Here is a 15,801-nt window from a genome sequence, read left to right as displayed (position 1 = left end):
AAACTTCACCTTTAAATCTGCGATAAATTAAAACCGACCTAAGCGATACAGGAAGCCAGATCGCAGAGACTGGCTTCGATCCATCGACCTGTGGGTAATGGACCCATCACGCGTCCGCTGTGACACTCTGCTGTCTTGTAAATGGCTGTTATCGACGTCCATGTACCTGATGAGGTGCAGAAAAGATATTGAAAAATTATCATTGGTTGCATCAATACCGGGTTAAGAAATTCATTTGTAATAATTTAATTGACCTTGTGAATATATTGATAACGTTTTAAACATTCGACACGTTCATATGTTTACTCCATTTATACACGCTAACAAACAAAAAATGGAACTTGTCCATATTTGTTTTGGAGAATGTGGGCATCGATCCCACTATCTCTCGCATGCTAAGCGAGCGCTCTACCACTTGAGCTAATTCCCCGCTGGGCTGTCGTGGATGATATCTCGACATAGGCCATAGCACTTTTTGAAAAATATTTAGCAAAATAAGAACAAACTTCACCTTTAAATCTGCGATAAATTAAAACCGACCAAAGCGATACAGGAAGCCAGATCGCATAGACTGGCTTCGATCCATCGACCTGTGGGTAATGGACCCATCACGCTTCCGCTGTGCCACTCTGCTTTCTTGTAAATGGCTGTTATCGACGTCCATGTACCTGCTAAGGTGCAGAAAATATATTTAAAACTATCATTGTTTGCACAAATACCGGGTGAAGAAATTCATTTGTAATATTTTGATTAACCTTGTGAATATATTGATAACGTTTAAAACATTCGACACGTTCAAATGTTTACTCAATTCATACACGCTAATAAACAAAAAATGGAACTTGTCCATATGTGCTTTGGAGAATGTGGGCATCGATCCCACTATCTCTCGCATGCTAAGCGAGCGTTCTACCACTTGAGCTAATTCCCCGCTGGGCTGTTTTGGATGTTTATCTCGACATAGGCCAAAGCACTTTTTGAAAAATATTTAGCAAAATAAGAACAAACTTCACCTTTAAATCTGCGATAAATTAAAACCGACCTAAAGGATACAGGAAGCCAGATCGCATAGACTGGCTTCGTTCTATCGACCTGTGGGTAATGGACCCATCACGCTTCCGCTGTACCACTCTGCTTTCTTGTAACTGGCTGTTATCGACGTCCATGTACCTGATAAGGTGCAGAAAATATATTAAAAAACTATCATTGTTTGCACAAATACCGGGTGAAGAAATTCATTTGTAATATTTTACAGGGAGGAACAATGTTCCACACTGCCCACCAGGGATTATTTAACTGTCTGTCTGTCTGCCTGTCTGTCGTGCATAAATAAATATATAATACACACAGCTCTTTGATTGGTGGAGACCTTACAAACAGCTCTTTGATTGGTGGAGACCTACTGTCGGGTACGGAGAGGGGGGGTGCCTAAGGGAGGAGGGTCAGGGGAGGGGCCTAAGGAAGGGGGGAGTCAGGAGGGGGGACTAAGGGGGGGGGGGTTCAGAAGAGGGGCCTGAGGGGGGGTCAGCGGAGGGGCCTGAGGGAGGGGGGGGTTCAGGGGAGGGGCCTGAGGGAGGGGGGGTCAGGGGAGGGGCCTAAGGATATGGGGGGGGGGTGCTCAGGGGAGGGGCCTAACAGAAGGGGGGTCAGGGGAGGGGCCTAAGGGAAGGGGGGTCAGGGGAGGGGCCTGAGGATATGGGGGGGGGGGTGGTCAGGGGAGGGGCCTAAGGGAAAGGGGGTCAGGGGAGGGGCCTAAGGGGGGAGGGGCCTAAGGGAGGGGGGGGGATAGTTAAGGGGGCTGTCTGCCTGGCTACCTAAAGTCAAGTTTTCTTTTATACATACTGTACAGGTTACGAACAACAGGTTCCACACTGCCCACCAGGGATTATTTGTCTGTCTGTCGTGCACGAATGCGCTGTCCAACCAAGTTCCTACCTGCCCACTCCGAAGGAACGTGTTGATTAACCTTGTGAATATATTGATAACGTTTAAAACATTCGACACGTTCAAATGTTTACTCAATTTATACACGCTAACAAACAAAAAATTGAACTTGTCCATATGTGCTTTGGAGAATGTGGGCATCGATCCCACTATCTCTCGCATGCTAAGCGAGCGTTCTACCACTTGAGCTAATTCCCCACTGGGCTGTCGTGGATGATATCTCGACATAGGCCATAGCACTTTTTGAAAAATATTTTGCAAAATAAGAACAAACTTCACCTTTAAATGTGCGATTAATTAAAACCGACCTAAGCGATACAGGAAGCCAGATCGCTTAGACTGGCTTCGATCCATCGACCTGTGGGTAATGGACCCATCACGCTTCCGCTGTGACACTCTGCTTTCTTGTAAACGGCTGTTATCGACGTCCATGAACCTGATGAGGTGCAGAAAAGATGTTGAAAAATGATCATTGGTTGCATCAATACCGGGTTAAGAAATTCATTTGTAATAATTTAATTGACCTTGTGAATATATTGATAACGTTTTAAACATTCGACACGTTCATATGTTTACTCAATTTATACACGCCAACAAACAAAAAATGGAACTTGTCCATATGTCTTATTGGTTCCTTTGGATAAATTCACGTAGAAGGGAAGTAATAAAATAATAAAGAATAAAACATAATAAAATAATTCTCACGACGTTTCGGCGACAACGCAAACAGCCGTCCTCAGGTGAAGAACATGTCTGCCGATAAGACAGAGTCTAAATGACACGTCTTAGGCTTAGAGTGTCTATTTAAGCTGTGCTGTCGTGGATGATTGTTTGCACAAATACCGGGTGAAGACATTCATTTGTAATATTTTGGTTAACCTTGTGAATATATTGATAACGTTTTAAACATTCGACACGTTCATATGTTTACTCAATTTATACACGCTAACAAAAAAATGGAACTTGTCCATATGTGTATTGGAGAATGTGGGCATCGATCCCACTATTTCTCGCATGCTAAGCGAGCGCTCTACCACTTGAGCTATTTCCCCGCTGGGCTGTCGTGGATGATATCTCGACATAGGCCATAGCACTTTTTGAAAAATATTTAGCAAAATAAGAACAAACTTCACCTTTAAATCTGCGATAAATTAAAACCGACCTAAGCAATACAGGAAGCCAGATTGCATAGACTGGCTTCGATCCATCGAATTGTGGGTAATGGACCCATCACGCTTCCGCTGTGACACTCTGCTTTCTTGTAAATGGCTGTTATCGACGTCCATGTACCTGATGAGGTGCAGAAAAGAAATTGAAAAATCATCATTGGTTGCATCAATACCGGGTTAAGAAATTAATTTGTAATAATTTAATTAACCTTGTGAATATATTGATAACGTTTTAAACATTCGACACGTTTATATGTTTACTCAATTTATACACGCTAACAAACAAAAAATGGAACTTGTCCATATGTCTTATTGGTTCTTTCGGTAAAGTCACGTAGAAGGGAAGTAATAAAATAATAAAGAATAAAACATAATAAAATAATTCTCACGACGTTTCGGCCACAACGCAAGCAGCCGTCCTCAGGTGAAGAACATGTCTGCCGATAAGACAGAGTCTAAATGACACGTCTTAGGCTTAGAGTGTCTATTTAAGCTGTGCTGTCGTGGATGATTGTTTGCACAAATACCAGGTGAAGAAATTCATTTGTAATATTTTGATTAACCTTGTGAATATATTGATAACGTTTTAAACATTCGACACGTTCCTATGTTTACTCAATTTATACACGCTAACAAACAAAAAACGGAACTTGTCCATCTGTGCTTTGGAGAATGTGGGCATCGATCCCACTACCTATCGCATGCTAAGCGAGCGCTCTACCACTTGAGCTAATTTCCCACTGGGCTGTCTTGGATGATATCTCGACATAGGCCATAGCACTTTTTGAAAAAATTTAGCAAAATAAGAACAAACTTAACTTTTAAATCTGCGATAAATTAAAACCGACCTAAGCGATACAGGAAGCCAGATCGCATAGACTGGCTTCGATCCATCGACCTGTGGGTAATGGACCCATCACGCTTCCGCTGTGACACTCTGCTTTCTTGTAAATGGCTGTTATCGACGTCCATGTACGTGATGAGGTGCAGAAAAGATATTGAAAAATTATCATTGTTTGTACAAATACCGGGTTAAGAAATTCATTTGTAATAATTTGACCTTGCGAATATATTGATAACGTTTTAAACATTCGACACGTTCATATGTTTACTCAATTTATACACGCTAACAAACAAAAAATGGAACTTGTCCATATGTGTTTTGGAGAATGTGGGCATCGATCCCACTAGCTCTCGCATGCTAAGCAAGCGCTCTACCTCTTGAGCTAATTCCCCGCTGGGCTGTCTTGGATGTTTATCTCGACTTTTTGGAAAATATTTAGACAAAAGAAGAAACTTTACCTTAAAATCTGCGATGAATAAAAACCGATCTAAGAGATACAGGAAACCAGTTAGCACAGACTGGTTTGGATCCATTGACCTCTGGGTAAAGTGTCCAGCAGGCTTCCGCTTCACCACTCTCCTTTCATGAAATGGCTATTATGAACGTCCATGTACCTGATAAGTTGCAGAAAATATATTAAAAAACTATCATTATTTGCACAAATACCGGGTGAAGAAATTCATTTGTAATATTTTGATTAACCTTGTGAATATATTGATAACGTTTAAAACATTCGACACGTTCAAATGTTTACTCAATTTATACATGCTAACAAACAAAAAATGGAACTTGTCCATATGTACATTGGAGAATGTGGGCATCGATCCCACTATCTCTCGCATGCTAAGCGAGCGATCTACCACTTGAGCTAATTCCCCGCGGGGCTGTCTTGGATGTTTATCTCGACATAGGCCATAGCACTTTTTGAAAAATATTTAGCAAAATGGGAACAAACTTCACCTTTAAATCTGCGATAAATTAAAACCGACCTAAAGGATACAGGAAGCCAGATCGCATGGACTGGCTTCGATCCATCGATCTGTGGGTAATGGACCCATCACGCTTCCGCTGTGCCACTCTGCTTTCTTGTAACTGGCTGTTATCGACGTCCATGTACCTGATAAGGTGCAGAAAATATATTAAAAAACTATCATTGTTTGCACAAATATCTGGTGAAGAAATTCATTTGTAATATTTTGATTAAGCTTGTGAATATATTGATAACGTTTAAAACATTCGATACGTTCAAATGTTTACTCAATTTATACACGCTAACAAACAAAAAATGGAACTTGTCCATATGTGCTTTGGAGAATGTGGGCATCGATCCCACTATCTCTCTCATGCTAAGCGAGCGCCCTACCGCTTGAGCTAATTCCCCGCTGGGCTGTCGTGGATGATATCTCGACATAGGCCATAGCACTGTTTAAAAAATACTTAGCACAATAAGAACAAACTTCACCTTTAAATCTGCGATAAATTAAAACCGACCTAAAGGATACAGGAAGCCAGATCGCATGGACTGGTTTCGATCCATCGACCTGTGGGCAATGGACCCTTCACGCTTCCGCTGTGCCACTCTGCTTTCTTGTAACTGGCTGTTATCGACGTCCATGTACCTGATAAGGTGCAGAAAATACATTGAAAAATTATCATTGGTTGCATCAATACCGGGTTAAGAAATTCATTTGTAATAATTTAATTAACCTTGTGAATATATTGATAACGTTTAAAACATTCGATACGTTCAAATGTTTTCTCAATTTATACACGCTAACAAACAAAAAATAGAACTTGTCCATATGTGCTTTGGAGAATGTGGGCATCGATCCCACTATCTCTCGCATGCTAAGCGAGCGCTCTACCACTTGAGCTAATTCCCCGCTGGGTTGTCGTGGATGATATCTCGACATAGGCCATAGCACTGTTTGAAAAATACTTAGCAAAATAAGAACAAACTTCACCTTTAAATCTGCGATAAATTAAAACCGACCTAAGCGATACAGGAAGCGAGATCGCATAGACTGGCTTCGATCCATCGACCTGTGGGTAATGGACCCATCACGCTTCCGCTGTGACACTCAGCTTTCTTGTAAATGGCTGTTATCGACGTCCATGTACCTGATGAGGTGCAAAAAAGATGTTGAAAAATTATCATTGGTTGCATCAATACCGGGTTAAGAAATTAATTTGTAATAATTTAATTGACCTTGTGAATATATTGAAAACGTTTTAAACATTCGACACGTTCATATGTTTACTCAATGTATACACGCTAACAAACAAAAAATGGATCTTGTCAATACGTGTTTTGGAGAATGTGGGCATCGACCCCACTACCTCTCACATGCTAAGCGAGCGCTCTACCACTTGAGCTAATTCCCCACTGGGCTGTCTTGGATGTTCATCTCGACATAGGCCATAGCACTTTTTGAAAAAAGTTAGCAAAATAAGAACAAACTTCACCTTTAAATCTGCAATAAATTAAAACCGACCTAAGCGATACAGGAAGCCAGATCGCATAGACTGGCTTCGATCCATCGACCTGTCGGTAATGGACTCATCACGCTTCCGCTGTGACACTCTGCTTTCTTGAAAATGGCTGTTATCGACGTCCATGTACCTGATGAGGTGCAGAAAAGATATTGAAAAATTATCATTGGTTGCATCAATACCGGGTTAAGAAATTCATTTGTAATAATTTAATTGACCTTGTGAATATATTGATAACGTTTTAAACATTCGACACGTTCATATGTTTACTCAATTTATACACGCTAACAAACAAAAAATTGGAACTTGTCCATATGTGTTTTGGAGAATGTAGGCATCGATCCCACTACCTCTCGCATGCTAAGCGAGCACTCTACCACTTGAGCTAATTCCCCGCAGGGCTGTCTTGGATGTTTATCTCGACATAGGCCATAACACTTTTAGAAAAATATTTAGCAAAATAGGAACAAACTTCACCTTTAAATCTGCGATAAATTAAAACCGACCTAAAGGATACAGGAAGCCAGATCGCATGGACTGGCTTCGATCCATCGATCTGTGGGTAATGGACCCATCACGCTTCCGCTGTGCCACTCTGCTTTCTTGTAACTGGCTGTTATCGACGTCCATGTACCTGAAAAGGTACAGAAAATATATTAAAAAACTATCATTGTTTGCACAAATAACTGGTGAAGAAATTCATTTGTAATATTTTGATTAACCTTGTGAATTTATTGATAACGTTTAAAACATTCGATACGTTCAAATGTTTACTCAATTTATACACGCTAACAAACAAAAAATGGAACTTGTCCATATGTGCTTTGGAGAATGTGGGCATCGATCCCACTATCTCTCTCATGCTAAGCGAGCGCTCTACCACTTGAGCTAATTCCCCACTGGGCTGTCGTGGATGATATCTCGACATAGGCCATAGCACTGTTTGAAAAATACTTAGCAAAATAAGAACAAACTTCACCTTTAAATCTGCGATAAATTAAAACCGACCTAAAGGATACAGGAAGCCAGATCGCATGGACTGGCTTCGATCCATCGACCTGTGGGTAATGGACCCATCACGCTTCCGCTGTGACACTCTGCTTTCTTGTAAATGGCTGTTATCGACGTCCATGTACCTGATGAGGTGCAGAAAAGATATTGAAACATTATCATTGGTTGCATCAATACCAGGTTACGAAATTCATTTGTAATAATTTAATTGACCTTGTGAATATATTGATAACGTTTTAAACATTCGACACGTTTATATGTTTACTCAATTTATACACGCTAACAAACAAAAATGGATCTTGTCCATACGTGTTTTGGAGAAAGTGGGCATTGATACCACTATCTCTCGCATGCTAAGTGAGCGCTCTACCACTTGAGCTAATTCCCCGCTGGGCTGTCTTGGATGTTTATCTCGACATAGGCCATAGCACTTTTTGAAAAATATTTAGCAAAATAAGAACAAACTTCACCTTTAAATCTGCGATAAATTAAAACCGACCTAAAGGATACAGGAAGCCAGATCGCATGGACTGGCTTCGATCCATCGACCTGTGGGTAATGGACCCATCACGCTTCCGCTGTGCCACTCTGCTTGCTTGTAACTGGCTGTTATCGACGTCCATGTACCTGATAAGGTGCAGAAAATATATTGAAAAATTATCATTGGTTGCATCAATACCGGGTTAAGAAATTCATTTGTAATAATTTAATTGACATTGTGAATATATTGATAACGTTTTAATCATTCGACACGTTCAAATGTTTACTCAATTTATACACGCTAACAAACAAAAAATGGAACTTGTCCATATGTGCTTTGGAGAATGTGGGCATCGATCCCACTATCTCTCGCATGCTAAGCGAGCGCTCTACCACTTGAGCTAATTCCCCGCTGGGCTGTCATGGATGATATCTCGACATAGGCCATAGCACTGTTTGAAAAATACTTAGCAAAATAAGAACAAACTTCACCTTTAAATCTGCGATAAATTAAAACCGACCTAAGCGATACAGGAAGCCAGATCGCATAGACTGGCTTCGATCCATCGACCTGTGGGTAATGGACTCATCACGCTTCCGCTGTGACACTCTGCTTTCTTGTAAATGGCTGTTATCGACGTCCATGTACCTGATGAGGTGCAGAAAAGATATTGAAAAATTATCATTGGTTGCATCAATACCGGGTTAAGAAATTCATTTGTAATAATTTAATTGACCTTGTGAATATAATGATGACGTTTTAAACATTCGACACGTTCATGTTTACTCAATTTATGCACGCTAACAAACAAAAAATGGAACTTGTCCATATTTGTTTTGGAGAATGTGGGCATCGATCCCACTACCTCTCGCATGCTAAGCGAGCGCTCTACCACTTGAGCTAATTCCCCGCTGGGCTGTTGTGGATGATATCTCGACATCGGCCATAGCACAGTTTGAAAAATATTTAGCAAAATAAGAACAAACTTCACCTTGATATCTGCGATAAATGAAAATCGACCTAAGCGATACAGGAAGCCAGATCGCAATGACTGGCTTCGATCCATCGACCTGTGGGTAATGGACTCATCACGCTTCCGCTGTGACACTCTGCTTTCTTGAAAATGGCTGTTATCGACGTCCATGTACCTGATGAGTTGCAAAAAAGATATTGAAAAATTATCATTGGTTGCATCAATACCGGGTTAAGAAATTCATTTGTAATAATTTAATTGACCTTGTGAATATATTGATAACGTTTAAAACATTCGACACGTTCATATGTTTACTCAATGTATACACGCTAACAAACAAAAAATGGATCTTGTCAATACGTGTTTTGGAGAATGTGGGCATCGACCCCACTACCTCTCACATGCTAAGCGAGCGCTCTACCACTTGAGCTAATTCCCCACTGGGCTGTCTTGGATGTTCATCTCGACATAGGCCATAGCACTTTTTGAAAAAAGTTAGCAAAATAAGAACAAACTTCACCTTTAAATCTGCAATAAATTAAAACCGACCTAAGCGATACAGGAAGCCAGATCGCATAGACTGGCTTCGATCCATCGACCTGTCGGTAATGGACTCATCACGCTTCCGCTGTGACACTCTGCTTTCTTGAAAATGGCTGTTATCGACGTCCATGTACCTGATGAGGTGCAGAAAAGATATTGAAAAATTATCATTGGTTGCATCAATACCGGGTTAAGAAATTCATTTGTAATAATTTAATTGACCTTGTGAATATATTGATAACGTTTTAAACATTCGACACGTTCATATGTTTACTCAATTTATACACGCTAACAAACAAAAATTGGAACTTGTCCATATGTGTTTTGGAGAATGTAGGCATCGATCCCACTACCTCTCGCATGCTAAGCGAGCACTCTACCGCTTGAGCTAATTCCCCGCAGGGCTGTCTTGGATGTTTATCTCGACATAGGCCATAACACTTTTAGAAAAATATTTAGCAAAATAGGAACAAACTTCACCTTTAAATCTGCGATAAATTAAAACCGACCTAAAGGATACAGGAAGCCAGATCGCATGGACTGGCTTCGATCCATCGATCTGTGGGTAATGGACCCATCACGCTTCCGCTGTGCCACTCTGCTTTCTTGTAAACGGCTGTTATCGTCGTCCATGTACCTGATGAGGTGCAGAAAAGATATTGAAACATTATCATTGGTTGCATCAATACCGGGTTAAGAAATTCATTTGTAATAATTTAATTGACCTTGTGAATATATTGATAACGTTTAAAACATTCGACACGTTCATATGTTTACTCAATGTATACACGCTAACAAACAAAAAATGGATCTTGTCAATACGTGTTTTGGAGAATGTGGGCATCGACCCCACTACCTCTCACATGCTAAGCGAGCGCTCTACCACTTGAGCTAATTCCCCACTGGGCTGTCTTGGATGTTCATCTCGACATAGGCCATAGCACTTTTTGAAAAAAGTTAGCAAAATAAGAACAAACTTCACCTTTAAATCTGCAATAAATTAAAACCGACCTAAGCGATACAGGAAGCCAGATCGCATAGACTGGCTTCGATCCATCGACCTGTCAGTAATGGACTCATCACGCTTCCGCTGTGACACTCTGCTTTCTTGAAAATGGCTGTTATCGACGTCCATGTACCTGATGAGGTGCAGAAAAGATATTGAAAAATTATCATTGGTTGCATCAATACCGGGTTAAGAAATTCATTTGTAATAATTTAATTGACCTTGTGAATATATTGATAACGTTTTAAACATTCGACACGTTCATATGTTTACTCAATTTATACACGCTAACAAACAAAAAATTGGAACTTGTCCATATGTGTTTTGGAGAATGTAGGCATCGATCCCACTACCTCTCGCATGCTAAGCGAGCACTCTACCGCTTGAGCTAATTCCCCGCAGGGCTGTCTTGGATGTTTATCTCGACATAGGCCATAACACTTTTAGAAAAATATTTAGCAAAATAGGAACAAACTTCACCTTTAAATCTGCGATAAATTAAAACCGACCTAAAGGATACAGGAAGCCAGATCGCATGGACTGGCTTACGATCCATCGATCTGTGGGTAATGGACCCATCACGCTTCCGCTGTGCCACTCTGCTTTCTTGTAAATGGCTGTTATCGACGTCCATGTACCTGATGAGGTGCAGAAAAGATATTGAAACATTATCATTGGTTGCATCAATACCAGGTTACGAAATTCATTTGTAATAATTTAATTGACCTTGTGAATATATTGATAACGTTTTAAACATTCGACACGTTTATATGTTTACTCAATTTATACACGCTAACAAACAAAAATGGATCTTGTCCATACGTGTTTTGGAGAAAGTGGGCATTGATACCACTATCTCTCGCATGCTAAGTGAGCGCTCTACCACTTGAGCTAATTCCCCGCTGGGCTGTCTTGGATGTTTATCTCGACATAGGCCATAGCACTTTTTGAAAAATATTTAGCAAAATAAGAACAAACTTCACCTTTAAATCTGCGATAAATTAAAACCGACCTAAAGGATACAGGAAGCCAGATCGCATGGACTGGCTTCGATCCATCGACCTGTGGGTAATGGACCCATCACGCTTCCGCTGTGACACTCTGCTTTCTTGTAAATGGCTGTTATCGACGTCCATGTACCTGATGAGGTGCAGAAAAGATATTGAAACATTATCATTGGTTGCATCAATACCAGGTTACGAAATTCATTTGTAATAATTTAATTGACCTTGTGAATATATTGATAACGTTTTAAACATTCGACACGTTTATATGTTTACTCAATTTATACACGCTAACAAACAAAAATGGATCTTGTCCATACGTGTTTTGGAGAAAGTGGGCATTGATACCACTATCTCTCGCATGCTAAGTGAGCGCTCTACCACTTGAGCTAATTCCCCGCTGGGCTGTCTTGGATGTTTATCTCGACATAGGCCATAGCACTTTTTGAAAAATATTTAGCAAAATAAGAACAAACTTCACCTTTAAATCCGCGATAAATTAAAACCGACCTAAGCGATACAGGAAGCCAGATCGCATAGACTGGCTTCGATCCATCGACCTGTGGGTAATGGACCCATCACGCTTCCGCTGTGACACTCTGCTTTCTTGTAAATGGCTGTTATCGACGTCCATGTACCTGATGAGGTGCAGAAAAGATATTGAAAAATTATCATTGGTTGCATCAATACCGGGTTAAGAAATTCATTTGTAATAATTTAATTGACCTTGTGAATATAATGATGACGTTTTAAACATTCGACACGTTCATGTTTACTCAATTTATACACGCTAACAAACAAAAAATGGAACTTGTCCATATTTGTTTTGGAGAATGTGGGCATCGATCCCACTACCTCTCGCATGCTAAGCGAGCGCTCTACCACTTGAGCTAATTCCCCGCTGGGCTGTTGTGGATGATATCTCGACATAGGCCATAGCACTTTTTGAATAATATTTAGCAAAATAAGAACAAACTTCACCTTTAAATCTGCGATAAATTAAAACCGACCTAAGCGATACAGGAAGCCAGATCGCAAAGACTGGCTTCGATCCATCGACCTTTGGGTAATGGACCCATCACGCTTCCGCTGTGACACTCTGCTTTCTTGTAAATGGCTGTTATCGACGTCCATGTACCTGATGAGGTGCAGAAAAGATATTGAAAAATCATCATTGGTTGCATCAATACCGGGTTAAGAAATTCATTTGTAATAATTAAATTGACCTTGTGAATATATTGATAACGTTTTAAACATTCGACACATTCATATGTTTACTCAATTTATACACGCTAAAAAACAAAAAAAGGAACTTGTCCATATTTGCTTTGGAGAATGTGGGCATTGATCCCACTACCTCTCGCATGCTAAGCGAGCGCTCTACCACTTGAGCTAATTCCCCGCTGGGCTGTCGTGGATGATATCTCGTCATAGGCCATAGCACTGTTTGAAAAATACTTAGCAAAATAAGAACAAACTTCACCTTTAAATCTGCGATAAATTAAAACCGACCTAAGCGATACAGGAAGCCAGATCGCAGAGACTGGCTTCGATCCATCGACCTGTGGGTAATGGACCCATCACGCGTCCGCTGTGACACTCTGCTTTCTTGTAAATGGCTGTTATCGACGTCCATGTACCTGATGAGGTGCAGAAAAGATATTGAAAAATTATCATTGGTTGCATCAATACCGGGTTAAGAAATTCATTTGTAATAATTTAATTGACCTTGTGAATATATTAATAACGTTTTAAACATTCGACACGTTCATATGTTTACTCAATTTATACACGCTAACCAACAAAAAAAGGAACTTGTCCATATTTGTTTTGGAGAATGTGGGCATCGATCCCACTACCTCTCGCATGCTAAGCAAGCGCTCTACCACTTGAGCTAATTCCACGCTGGGCTGTCTTGGATGATATCTCGTCATAGGCCATAGCACAGTTTGAAAAATACTTAGCAAAATAAGAACAAACTTCACCTTTAAATCTGCGATAAATTAAAACCGACCTAAGCGATACAGGAAGCCAGATCGCCTAGACTGGCTTCGATCCATCGACCTGTGGGTAATGGACTCATCACGCTTCCGCTGTGACACTCTGCTTTCTTGTAAATGGCTGTTATCGACGTCCATGTACCTGATGAGGTGCAGAAAAGATATTGAAAAATTATCATTGGTTGCATCAATACCGGGTTAAGAAATTCATTTGTAATAATTTAATTGACCTTGTGAATATAATGATGACGTTTTAAACATTCGACACGTTCATGTTTACTCAATTTATGCACGCTAACAAACAAAAAATGGAACTTGTCCATATTTGTTTTGGAGAATGTGGGCATCGATCCCACTACCTCTCGCATGCTAAGCGAGCGCTCTACCACTTGAGCTAATTCCCCTCTGGGCTGTCGTGTATGATATCTCGTCATAGGCCATAGCACTGTTTGAAAAATACTTAGCAAAATAAGAACAAACTTCACCTTTAAATCTGCGATAAATTAAAACCGACCTAAGCGATACAGGAAGCCAGATCGCATAGACTGGCTTCGATCCATCGACCTGTGGGTAATGGACCCATCACGCTTCCGCTGTGACACTGCTTTCTTGTAAATGGCTGTTATCGACGTCCATGTACCTGATGAGGTGCAGTAAAGATATTGAAAAATTATCATTGGTTGCATCAATACCGGGTTAAGAAATTCATTTGTAATAATTTAATTGACCTTGTGAATATAATGATGACGTTTTAAACATTCGACACGTTCATGTTTACTCAATTTATGCACGCTAACAAACAAAAAATGGAACTTGTCCATATTTGTTTTGGAGAATGTGGGCATCGATCCCACTACCTCTCGCATGCTAAGCGAGCGCTCTACCACTTGAGCTAATTCCCCTCTGGGCTGTCGTGTATGATATCTCGTCATAGGCCATAGCACTGTTTGAAAAATACTTAGCAAAATAAGAACAAACTTCACCTTTAAATCTGCGATAAATTAAAACCGACCTAAGCGATACAGGAAGCCAGATCGCATAGACTGGCTTCGATCCATCGACCTGTGGGTAATGGACCCATCACGCTTCCGCTGTGACACTGCTTTCTTGTAAATGGCTGTTATCGACGTCCATGTACCTGATGAGGTGCAGTAAAGATATTGAAAAATTATCATTGGTTGCATTAATACCGGGTTAAGAAATTCATTTGTAATAATTTAATTGACCTTGTGAATATATTGATAACGTTTTAAACATTCGACACGTTCATATGTTTACTCAATTTATACATGCTAACAAACAAAAAATGGAATTGTCCATATTTGTTTTGGAGAATGTGGGCATCGATCCCACTACCTCTCGCATGCTAAGCGAGCGCTCTGCCACTTGAGCTAATTCCCCGCTGGGCTGTCGTGGATGATATCTCGACATAGGCCATAGCACTTTTTGAAAAATATGTAGCAAAATAAGAACAAACTTCACCTTTAAATCTGCGATAAATTAAAACCGACCAAAGCGATACAGGAAGCCAGATCGCATAGACAGGCTTCGATCCATCGACCTGTGGGTAATGGACCCATCACGCTTCCGCTGTGACACTCTGCTTTCTTGTAAATGGCTGTTATCGACGTCCATGTACCTGATGAGGTGCAGAAAAGATATTGAAAAAATATCATTGGTTGCATCAATACCGGGTTAAGAAATTCATTTGTAATAATTTAATTGACCTTGTGAATATATTGATAACGTTTTAAACATTTGACACGTTTATATGTTTACTCAATTTATACACGCTAACAAACAAAAAAAGGAACTTGTCCATATTTGTTTTGGAGAATGTGGGCATCGATCCCACTACCTCTCGCATGCTAAGCAAGCGCTCTGCAACTTGAGCTAATTCCCCGCTGGGCTGTCGTGGATGATATATCGACATAGGCCATAGCACTGTTTGAAAAATACTTAGCAAAATAAGAACAAACTTCACCTTTAAATCTGCGATAAATTAAAACCGACCTAAGCGATACAGGAAGCCAGATCGCATAGACTGGCTTCGATCCATCGACCTGTGGGTAATGGACCCATCACGCGTCCGCTGTGACACTCTGCTTTCTTGTAAATGGCTGTTATCGACGTCCATGTACCTGATGAGGTGCAGAAAAGATATTGAAAAATTATCATTGGTTGCATCAATACCGGGTTAAGAAATTCATTTGTAATAATTTAATTGACCTTGTGAATATATTGATAACGTTTTAAACATTCGACACCTTCATATGTTTACTCAATTTATACACGCTAAACAAACAAAAAATGGAACTTGTCCATATTTGTTT

The 15,801-nt window shown here is 40.3% G+C and overlaps 9 non-coding genes across 9 annotated transcripts; all 9 read right to left on the bottom strand.

Moving 5' to 3' along the window:
* Positions 1 to 357: 357 nt before the first annotated feature.
* On the bottom strand, positions 358 to 430 carry TRNAA-AGC (transfer RNA alanine (anticodon AGC)). The gene has a single exon. It is a non-coding gene; the product is annotated as a tRNA-Ala (tRNA).
* Positions 431 to 5,767: 5,337 nt separating this feature from the next.
* Positions 5,768 to 5,840, bottom strand: TRNAA-AGC (transfer RNA alanine (anticodon AGC)). Its single transcript has one exon. It is a non-coding gene; the product is annotated as a tRNA-Ala (tRNA).
* A 2,439-nt stretch (positions 5,841 to 8,279) lies between these two features.
* TRNAA-AGC (transfer RNA alanine (anticodon AGC)) lies at positions 8,280 to 8,352 on the bottom strand. Its single transcript has one exon. It is a non-coding gene; the product is annotated as a tRNA-Ala (tRNA).
* Positions 8,353 to 8,779: 427 nt separating this feature from the next.
* TRNAA-AGC (transfer RNA alanine (anticodon AGC)) lies at positions 8,780 to 8,852 on the bottom strand. The gene has a single exon. It is a non-coding gene; the product is annotated as a tRNA-Ala (tRNA).
* A 3,443-nt stretch (positions 8,853 to 12,295) lies between these two features.
* Positions 12,296 to 12,368, bottom strand: TRNAA-AGC (transfer RNA alanine (anticodon AGC)). Its single transcript has one exon. It is a non-coding gene; the product is annotated as a tRNA-Ala (tRNA).
* A 429-nt stretch (positions 12,369 to 12,797) lies between these two features.
* On the bottom strand, positions 12,798 to 12,870 carry TRNAA-AGC (transfer RNA alanine (anticodon AGC)). Its single transcript has one exon. It is a non-coding gene; the product is annotated as a tRNA-Ala (tRNA).
* Positions 12,871 to 13,799: 929 nt separating this feature from the next.
* Positions 13,800 to 13,872, bottom strand: TRNAA-AGC (transfer RNA alanine (anticodon AGC)). The gene has a single exon. It is a non-coding gene; the product is annotated as a tRNA-Ala (tRNA).
* Positions 13,873 to 14,297: 425 nt separating this feature from the next.
* Positions 14,298 to 14,370, bottom strand: TRNAA-AGC (transfer RNA alanine (anticodon AGC)). Its single transcript has one exon. It is a non-coding gene; the product is annotated as a tRNA-Ala (tRNA).
* Positions 14,371 to 14,796: 426 nt separating this feature from the next.
* TRNAA-AGC (transfer RNA alanine (anticodon AGC)) lies at positions 14,797 to 14,869 on the bottom strand. The gene has a single exon. It is a non-coding gene; the product is annotated as a tRNA-Ala (tRNA).
* Between the last annotated feature and the right edge of the window lie 932 nt (positions 14,870 to 15,801).

This window comes from Lampetra fluviatilis, chromosome 16, assembly GCF_964198595.1.
Source record: "Lampetra fluviatilis chromosome 16, kcLamFluv1.1, whole genome shotgun sequence".
NCBI classification, from domain to species: Eukaryota; Metazoa; Chordata; class Hyperoartia; order Petromyzontiformes; family Petromyzontidae; genus Lampetra; species Lampetra fluviatilis.
This window is presented reverse-complemented; position numbering and strand designations above follow the sequence as displayed.